This window comes from Cuculus canorus, chromosome 6 (assembly GCF_017976375.1).
Source record: "Cuculus canorus isolate bCucCan1 chromosome 6, bCucCan1.pri, whole genome shotgun sequence".
Taxonomy (NCBI): domain Eukaryota; kingdom Metazoa; phylum Chordata; class Aves; order Cuculiformes; family Cuculidae; genus Cuculus; species Cuculus canorus.
Window position 1 is genome coordinate 41607915 of NC_071406.1, and position 8816 is coordinate 41616730.

At 50.1% G+C, this 8816-nt stretch overlaps 1 long non-coding RNA gene across 15 annotated transcripts in view; it reads left to right on the plus strand.

The window, feature by feature from the left end:
• LOC128852528 (uncharacterized) overlaps positions 1-6585 on the plus strand; it is a 62296-nt gene extending 55711 nt beyond the window's left edge. For 14 of the 15 annotated variants that reach the window (XR_008450412.1, XR_008450418.1, XR_008450414.1 and 11 more), the window contains 2 exons: positions 1153-1239; positions 2617-6585. This is a non-coding gene — a long non-coding RNA (uncharacterized LOC128852528). The remainder of the gene's footprint in view (positions 1-1152; positions 1240-2616) is intronic. The other variant, XR_008450413.1, reaches the window with a different exon arrangement.
• The last annotated feature ends 2231 nt before the right edge of the window (positions 6586-8816 follow it).

Consider the following 8816-nt stretch of genomic DNA (forward strand, 5'->3'; position numbering starts at 1 on the left):
GCGGGAGCCCATGGAGGAAGAGAGATTTGTTTGCGGTGCTAATTTTTCTCTTTTCTATTTTATGCATCATAAAACCCATTTTTTCCTGATCTTTTGGGGCCTATAGGGAAGCTGGGGAGGGGGTCCTTATCAGGGAGGCCAGGGATAGGATGAGGGGGAACAGTTTTAAGCTGAAAGGGGGGAGGTTGAGATGAGATATTAGGGTGAAAAATTTTCCTGTGTGGGTGATGAGACCCTGGAACACATTGCTCAGAGCAGTGGGGGCTGCCCCATCCCTGGAGGGGTTCCAGGCCAGGTTGGATGGGGCTTGGAGCCCCTGATCCAGTGGGAGGTGTCCCTGCACATGGCAGGGGGTGGGACTGGATGATCTTTAAGGTCCCTTCCAACTCCAATCTTTCTATGATCCTGTTATTCCATGATTCTATGATCTATTAAGGAGTACAGTAAAGGCTGTGGGTGGCAGAGAGTCTCGGGTAGTTGGCACCATTCAGCCTTTTAGAGGCAGAAGCCAGTTTGTAGGCAGCATCTTCAAAGGGAGATGTTATCTCTTTTCAAACAGATGGCTCTTTGCCCCCCCAGATCTTTCCCAAAGGGACGTGGTGCCTACTGCATGGTCAAAAGCCATGCAAAGAGCACGAATAGATGGTCTGGAGCAGAGGGACCAAGGATGCCTATGTCCTTTTGGATTTCACCACCGTAGTTGGATTCTTTGATATCTCATAAGGACTGATTCATGCTTGGGCCTTTCTTGTGGCAGGGCTCTTCATAACAGCTTTCTCTGATGTATAATAAGAGCTGAGTGAGTGATGACTTCTTCCCTCAGTCAGGATATTTATAGTGGTTTTTTTTTCCTTCCCCTGCGAGTCACCTATTTTCACAAGGCTCGTAGGCGCTTTGTGTTGGTGAGATTTCAGCTCCTCTGCCAAATCTGGGGGAGACTGGCCATGGAGTTCAAAAGTTCCTCCAGACTGGGACGCTGGACTCGCTGGGGGCACGTGAGGTCCCCATTGCACAAGCCTTGCGTCTTAAGAAATCAAGCCAAAAGCCACCAACCTACACATTTCACCCCTTATTTCTGGAGGCACCAAGGGTCACATTTCCCATCTGCTTCGCTATAGATGAACAGGCTAATGCTTTGTTTCTCATTTTCAGTGGGAGCTGGGATCTCTGTTTCGCTGTGGAAGCTGGGTTTCTGTTAGCATCATCTCCTCCAGGGTGCATCAGCTCTGACCATACCAGGTGGGATGAGATGCAGAGCATCTGATGTGGGTTTATTATAGCTTTCCTGCTCACACCGAACATCACCATCTTCTTTATCGAGGGATTATTCTGCACTGTGGGCAAGCAAGTGTGGTTACCTGATTACTTATGTCCCCAAAACATGTGTCTGGCTAACTTTCTGCACCTGGAGGGCTCGAGAAAGGGGTGCAAGTCACCACTTATGTTGCCAAGACATCCATCCATCTCCCTAGAGCCACTGTTTTGTAGTTTCATGAACCGAGCCGGAGCCGCAGGAATGAACGCTTTCACAATGCAGATTTGAGCCCAAGGGAGGTCTCCTATGTAAACAGAAAAAAAAATGACAGGTTTTTAAATACTTCATAGCGATTTGTAACTTTCTCTAAGGAGAGGGTTGTGTCTTCCACTTCTCCAGTGAACGCAGACTGCCATCTCCTATTATGAGAATAATATAAAATAAAATACAACAAAATCTTGGAGAAAAGCAGTATTCTGAGGGCTTTTCCACCTGTGCCTAATCCGCTGCTTCTATAATACTTTATCCCTCTGTTTTTCCTTTTTTAGGGTAGGATTTGGGTTTGTTTTTTTTTTTTTTGCTTATACTACCAGAGGAAAAAGAGAAGGCTTCCTCCCACCGTGGATGCTTTTTCTCCCTTTACTCTGGCTCACAGGTCTCCCCAGCATCTCTGCTCCGGTGCTGCCCGTGCTCTGCATCCCCCCCAGGCTGCCCTGTGTTCCAGGTTCACCACCGCATCCCCCCCTGCTTTGCCTGGAGGTGGAGGGGCTCTGCCTTGTACCATCCTCCGGCAGTTCTGTGCACTTGTGCCCTCCTCCTCTCCTCACAGCCTGATTTATTTGCTTTATCTTTGCCTTTTTACAGCCGCCCTTCGCTGCCTGATTGCAGTGACCTCTGGTCCCTGCATAGCTCGCATTCCTCTGCAGGGGCCACCTGGAAGGGCTCTCTCCTTCCCTGGGCCACTCCAGATGAGATCAGCAGAGTCCCTCCGCTGTATCCATCCATGCTGACATCCAGTCCTACGCTTTCTTTGCCCCAGTCTCTTACCCTGGGCTAAGGCCGGGAGGCTGGAGGGTGACGTGGTTCTCTAGGGAGGGTGACGTGGTTCTCCAGGGAGGATGCTCTATCATGGAGCTGCTACTCCACACAGCAGAGAAAGCAACAGCGGGGTCTGACCCTGTCCTGGAGACATCCTGCTCCCAGCCTACCTCAAAAACTTGCCTCCCTCCCTTCCTGAAGCAGGTTCTGGTCCTCCCTGGGGCTGACAGGTGTGATGAGGTTAGGGAGAGGCCGTTCCCCTGACACCAAGACAGTAATCTTCATTTTATCAGTCTCTTCGTGTCTTCTCTTTCTGTTTGCAGACCCTGTGCAGGATGAAAACAGGTCCAGCAATGCTGAATGTGAGGATCACACCATATCAAGTACTACTCAGACAACAAGGGGCTGGATGATACCCCCAACGGCTAAGAGTGGTCCTGCTCGCCAGCAGCTCTCACCGGCACAGGCTCCTTCTCCCACCCTATCCAAAAGATCGGGGTGAACAAGCCACACTTCCGACACACTCCTTTCAGCCACAGCTCATCCCCCATGTCGTGAAAAGGAGCCGGTTTGGAACCGGACCAGACCCAGCCTCCTCGGAGTTGAGGTCGCCTCCAGCTGGGTGCTGCTGACCCTCCCTTGGGGAGGCACTGGCCACCCCTGCACCACGTCACCCCTGATCCCTGCATCCCATGCAGCAGCAGCAGGGATTATCCCTCCGCGGTGTCCCACTGTCCGGCTCCGTGAGCTGAGGCACGTTCCTGAGAAGGGCTCAGCCTGAGGACAAGCCAGGGATGAATCAGCCCCTCCTGCTCCTGATTCTCCCTCCCACCAATGATCCCAGTGTGGAGGACAGAGGTGGTGGCTGATGGGTTGAGGATGAGCAAGGAGGGAAGCTCATCTCTGTGCGTTGTTTCTGAGATTTGCACTTTGCTATGAGTTAAGTCTCTGAGATGAGAGAGTGAAACGTTCTCTGGAGGTTTAATTCAGGTCTGCAAGGGGAGGAACGGTGGGGTGGCAGAGCCCCCAACTGCTCCTGAACACCCCACTGCAAAGTTTGCAACCAGTGAGATAAACTGATGAGCTGCCGGGGGCACAGGAGCCCGAGGCTTTTGCTGCGTTTCATCCTGGCTTTGTTGCTGCACACTTCTACCCAAGACAAAGCTCTGGGGCCAAACCTGTGTCTGATGTCTCTGATGCTATAATTGAGCAGCCCGTGCTTGTAGTTGGTTGGGACGGACCTTACCAGACCCTCTTTTAACATGGATTTCCAAACAGCCTCCCACACTCTGTGTTGTTTAAGGGCTTGCACTCCTGTTTTTTCCTCTGAAAAGGAGAAGGAGAGCATGTGATGTCGTGTTTGGTTTTGCAGTATTGATGCTTTTGGATTTTCATAACTCTCCATCCCATCTTCAGGACAGTGATTACAGGTGAATTATTACAGCCACAGTCTTTGGCTGCGTCCCTTTGCAGTGAGGTGCTTCAGGATAGGGCCAAGATCAGACCTTTGGGAGAGCCGGATTTTATCTCCAGCTCTGCTGGTGGCTTGTTGTTTGATTCGAGGGTGGAAAAACACAGCCTTCTGGGGTTTGGTCCCTTCAGTCACCCTCTGTTTTCCCCAGATGACTTCCCAAGCTTTACTCATGCGTGACGCTAGGAAGGATTTGCAAGCACCTTCTACGTAACTGACTCTTAAAAGAGACAAAATCACTTCCAGCAGGCAGAGTTAAACGAGTTAAAGACTCCCAGAGAGGGTTAAAATCACCCGTGTCATGTAGCAGGACAGTCAAATCCACAAGGACATGGTTTCCCAGGGGCCAGAAGGGACTTGCCACCTCCGATGAGAGAGAGCAGCTGGCAAAGTGCAGAGTCTCTGCATCACCGCTCAGCCCGTGGGTGCAGACTGGGGACCGTGCTGTGGCTTGCAGGAAAGCCTGGAAGTTCATTTTTTTTTCTGGAAAACAGAGCTGTGGCTGCACCAAGAATGTGTGAGTAGAAGGGGCTCCTTAAATCCTCAGATTTAAAAATAAACAAAAAGATAAACCCCTGATTCAGGCTCTTGCAAAATACCCAAAGTGGCGTAAAGCTCACGAGTTACTTTTTTGTTCAATGTTAAGTACCAGTTTCTTCTCATCTTTGGTCTGACCCTGCAAGTTCCCTTTTCCTTCTGACACGTGGGAGGGAAGGTGGGGCTCCTCGGCGTGAAAACTCACCCCCAGGATGTGGAGTTTTTGCAAAACTATAAAATACCACAAAGCTCCCAACGAAATCACCAGCGGTGGCAATCACGTGGGTGAGCTGCTATCACTCGTAAGGGAAGGGAAGTCCTGCAAAAGCACGGGACAGGTTCTGCAAAGCCACGTGAAACACAGACAACGGCATTTGTGCCATAAAACACCAGCACAGCCCTGAGAGAAACCCCCCAGTCTGCATCTGCCCATAAAGATGTTGCATTTTACCAAACGACGCTGGAAATATTTGCTCCACGAATCGATCTCCAGTGCAGTTGGGAAGGAAAGGATCTTGCTGGAGGTTTTCGGGACAGGAACGCGACATGAAACGCTTGAAATGCTGGGAATGAAATCTGAGGTTTTAGATTTTACCTGAAACGCTAACCTTTGAAATAACTGGCAGCCACATTATGGGATGACCCGGCCTGCCTGCCTGATGCACAGCGATAACTGATAGCAAATGGTGGTGCCAGACCTTTCACTGCACGTAATTACATATCAGCAAATACCCTGAAGTGATTAATTACCTCCTGACATGTTTTGGAGCCGATATAGGCTCAGGGAAACACACCTCCCCCCTCTTTTCTTTCCTAGGAAGGAGTCTTTGCTGGCTTTGTTTATAATGGGGGGTGATTGAGTCAATGTTATGAGTGCAGCATCAACTGAGAGTTGTGACTGCGTACGGGCTGTGAAGCAGGTGTGACACACGCACATGTGCACACTCACACCCCTACACAGAGCCGGGAGTGATGACGGGTGATGGAGGGGCTACGGGATGGTCAGGGATGCGATTTCCAGTCCCCTGGCACAGTCAGCCTCCAGAGGGGATGTAAACGTACTTACAATAAGGGACAACTCTCCGTGGAGAGCCTCTACAGTTAGAGTTAGGCTTAGGGTAGAGTCGTCCTTGCTTAGAGTCGGCCCTGTGGAGAGTTGTCCTGCGGACAATTGGCTGTGGAGAGGTATCCGGGACCTCACTTACCACAGGGTGGCACAGGAATTTCAGCGAAGCCAAAAAAGCTCTATTGGAATCAAGAAGATTTAACCAAGTCCTCTATATCTTCCTCCTTTGTAATTTCGGGAACGGCTGCCACATGGATTTTATGATGTTTCTGCTGATGTGGTTCTCGGTGCTGTAACTGTGGATTTTCCTGCTTTCACTCACGTGTATTCAAGTTCGCATTTTTGTCCTCCCGCATTAAGAACTGACAACCAGCAAAAATGTGGTTGTGATTGATATCGTTGCGTGGAACCCGTGTCGGTTTGAGATTCCGCCAATGTTTTGGTTTGGGTTTTGTGTAGATTTCTTTTTAATTCTTCCAGAGTTAGGACTTGCCGGTCCCCTTCACAGAAGTTAGGCTTAACCTGACCACTCCAGACTTAAAAGTGAATTTTCCACTCTATCCCACACCATTCCTGCCTTGCAGAAATTGCTGCATCCGGCCTGGCTCATGGACTTCACGGCAGCCTGGGCAGGCTCTGCAAGGAACCTGGGGTTAAAATCCCTGCTTTTTCTTCCCCTTTCTCCTGGTGACTGTGAGAGCCACATCCAATTGAGCTGAAAGAGAAGCACTGGGGCAAGGAAGGGACTTCCTTCCCTCCTGTCCTCAAGAGCCGGAGTTTGAATTGTCCCCCTCGAGCTGCTGTAAATCATCTTCCATGCCTTGATAATCCCCCAGGATGTGAGAGCACTCCACAACAAGAGCCTCAGCCATCGGGTCAACCTGAAAATCATCCAGAATAACAGAGAAACCCCGGAGCAAATCATCAGAAATTTGTGGCAGGTCAAAAAGAGGGTAACAAGGGGCCAAACCTGCAGGGGACAAGATTTAAATGACTCGCTGTCTCTGTTGCAGCTTGTACGTGTCCAGAGCTTGTTTGTGAGCAATTAACGCCGTTGTCTTAAGCAGAGCAGAGGAAAACATGAAGAAGTAATTAATAGTAATTAAAGGCACGTTATCTACAGGCATGCTGTCTGTACCCATCCTGCACCTTTGCTGCCGACTGCCCTACACCAGCTTGCCCGAGCAAGGGCTGGGATACGCGGACAGGCTGAGAGAGTTGGGGCTGTTCAGCCTGGAGAGGAGAAGGCTCTGGAGAGAGCTTAGAGCAGCTTTGAGTACCGAAAGGGGCTCCAGGAAAGCTGGGGAGGGGCTCTGGATCAGGGAGTGCAGGGAGAGGGTGAGGGAGAATGGTTTTAAGCTGAAAGAGGGGAGATTGAGATGAGATAATGGGATGTTTTCCTGTGAGGGTGGTGAAGCTCTGGCCCAGGTTGCCCAGAGCAGTGGTGGCTGCCCCATCCCTGGAGGGGTTCAAGGCCAGGTTGGATCGGGCTTGGAGTAACCTGGTCCAGTGGGAGATGTCCCTGCCCATGGTAGGAGATGTGGGATGATCTTTGAGGTCCCTTCCAACCCAAACCATTCTGTAATTCTACGATTCTATGATCAGCTGAGCCAGGCACCATCCCCACAAAGCTCCCTCTCCGTCCTGTTACACTCAGCCAAGACACAACCCTCAGCCCTTTATGCCTTTGATGCGGGGCTTGGCTAAAGAGACAGTTTCAAGCAGGGACAACAAACATCCTCACTCCCAGCCTGTCCCCACCTCTGCGAAGGACAGACGTTGAAGATGGGGAGGAGAGAAAATATCCGTGTGGGTTGGTTTGTTTTTCCGAGTGACCTAATCAACATCAAAGTCAAAACCGGACAAGAAAAGAAAGACGCAGTGGGGACAGAGTGAGGGATTCAGGTTTAGGTTTAACCTCTCTTTGCTTTGAAAAGAAACAGATCAGTCCCTTTAGAGACAGGGAGAGGGGGGAAAAAAGCCTGAGCTGTTTAGAATTTTCGCTGCATTATTTTCTGAATCAGCCTTGAAGCTGCCAATATTCCTTTAACCAAAAAGGGCATCTTTTTAATCGGATTTACCTTTTCAGCTCTAACCTCTGCTGGTCTCCCTTGCCTTCAGCTATGTTTTGACAGCAGGAGCAGACTTTTCATGGACTGCCCTTAGCAATGTCCTAGGAGCTCACATCAAGAGGCAAGAGGCACTGGAGTCTCTGTTTCCCACTTCCAAACACCTCCCTCTTTCTTTTCAGCATTTCCCCCTGCTGCAAAGAATAGCTGAGCTGCAAATCTTCAATTATTTTAGTGCCTTTGCCCCATTTAAGCATTGCAGGTTATTATACAAAACTAAGAACTGAGTCTGTTCTCTTAGAGTTGCACCACACACTGTGAGGCTCCCAGGCGCGCGCCTGCAGTCCGAAATCTCCTGACATTTCATATATTGAATCTGTTTATCAAAGCTGTTCTTCTGCCACGACACTTCTTCACAAGCTTTATATCTGCCCTGGCTAAGCCTTCCCAAGAAATAAAGAGTGTCAGGGCTTCTGGCTTCTGCCAGGATGATGGAGACTGAGTCGTTGCGTTTGCAGGGCTGGAGATGGACGTTCCCAAGGACCTGCCTACAGAGAAAAACTAGCCTGGGATAGGCAAGGATGCAAAATAATATAGGGTCAGCATGAATGTGGGGGGAAAAAGCCCCTTTAGCAATTGTATTCACAGTGGATTTCATTAAAGCAGCAGGTAACCAGCAGGGTGAGGGAGGTGACTCTGCCCCTCTGCTCACCCTGCATTCAGTTCTGGAGCCCTCGGCACAGGAAGGATACGGATCTGTTAGAGCAATTCCAGAGGAGGACACAAAGATGATCTGAGGGCTGGAGCATCTCCTGTACGAGGACGGGTTGAGAGAGTTGGGGTTGTTCAGCCTGGAGAAGAAAATGCTTCAGGGAGAGCTTAAAGCAACTTCCAGTACTCAAAAGGGGCTCCAGGAAAGCTGGGGAGGGGCTCTTCATCAGGGAGTGCGGGGGCAGGACAAGGGATAACGGTTTTCAGCTGAAAGAGGGGAGATTTTGATTAGATATTAGGAAGGAATGTTTTGCTGTGAGGGTGGTGAGGCCCTGGTCCAGGTTGCCCAGAGAAGTCATGGATGCTCCATCCCTGGAGGTGTTCAAGACCAGGTTGGATGAGGCTTTGATCACCCTGATCCAGTGGGAGGTGTCCCTGCCCGTGGCAGGGGGGTGGAACTGGATGAGCTTTAAGGTTCCTTCCAAACCAAACCTGGGATTCTATAATTCTATGAAAGCAAAAAGGAGGGTTCTGATTACAGAGCTGGAGGAAGGTCCCCACATAAATTGGACCACCTGGGATAATCAGGAATAGCTATTCTGGGTAGGGCAATGCCTTGGAAGCAGCACTGAGGGGAATGAAAGACAAACCCCTTTTTCCTCGTGCTCT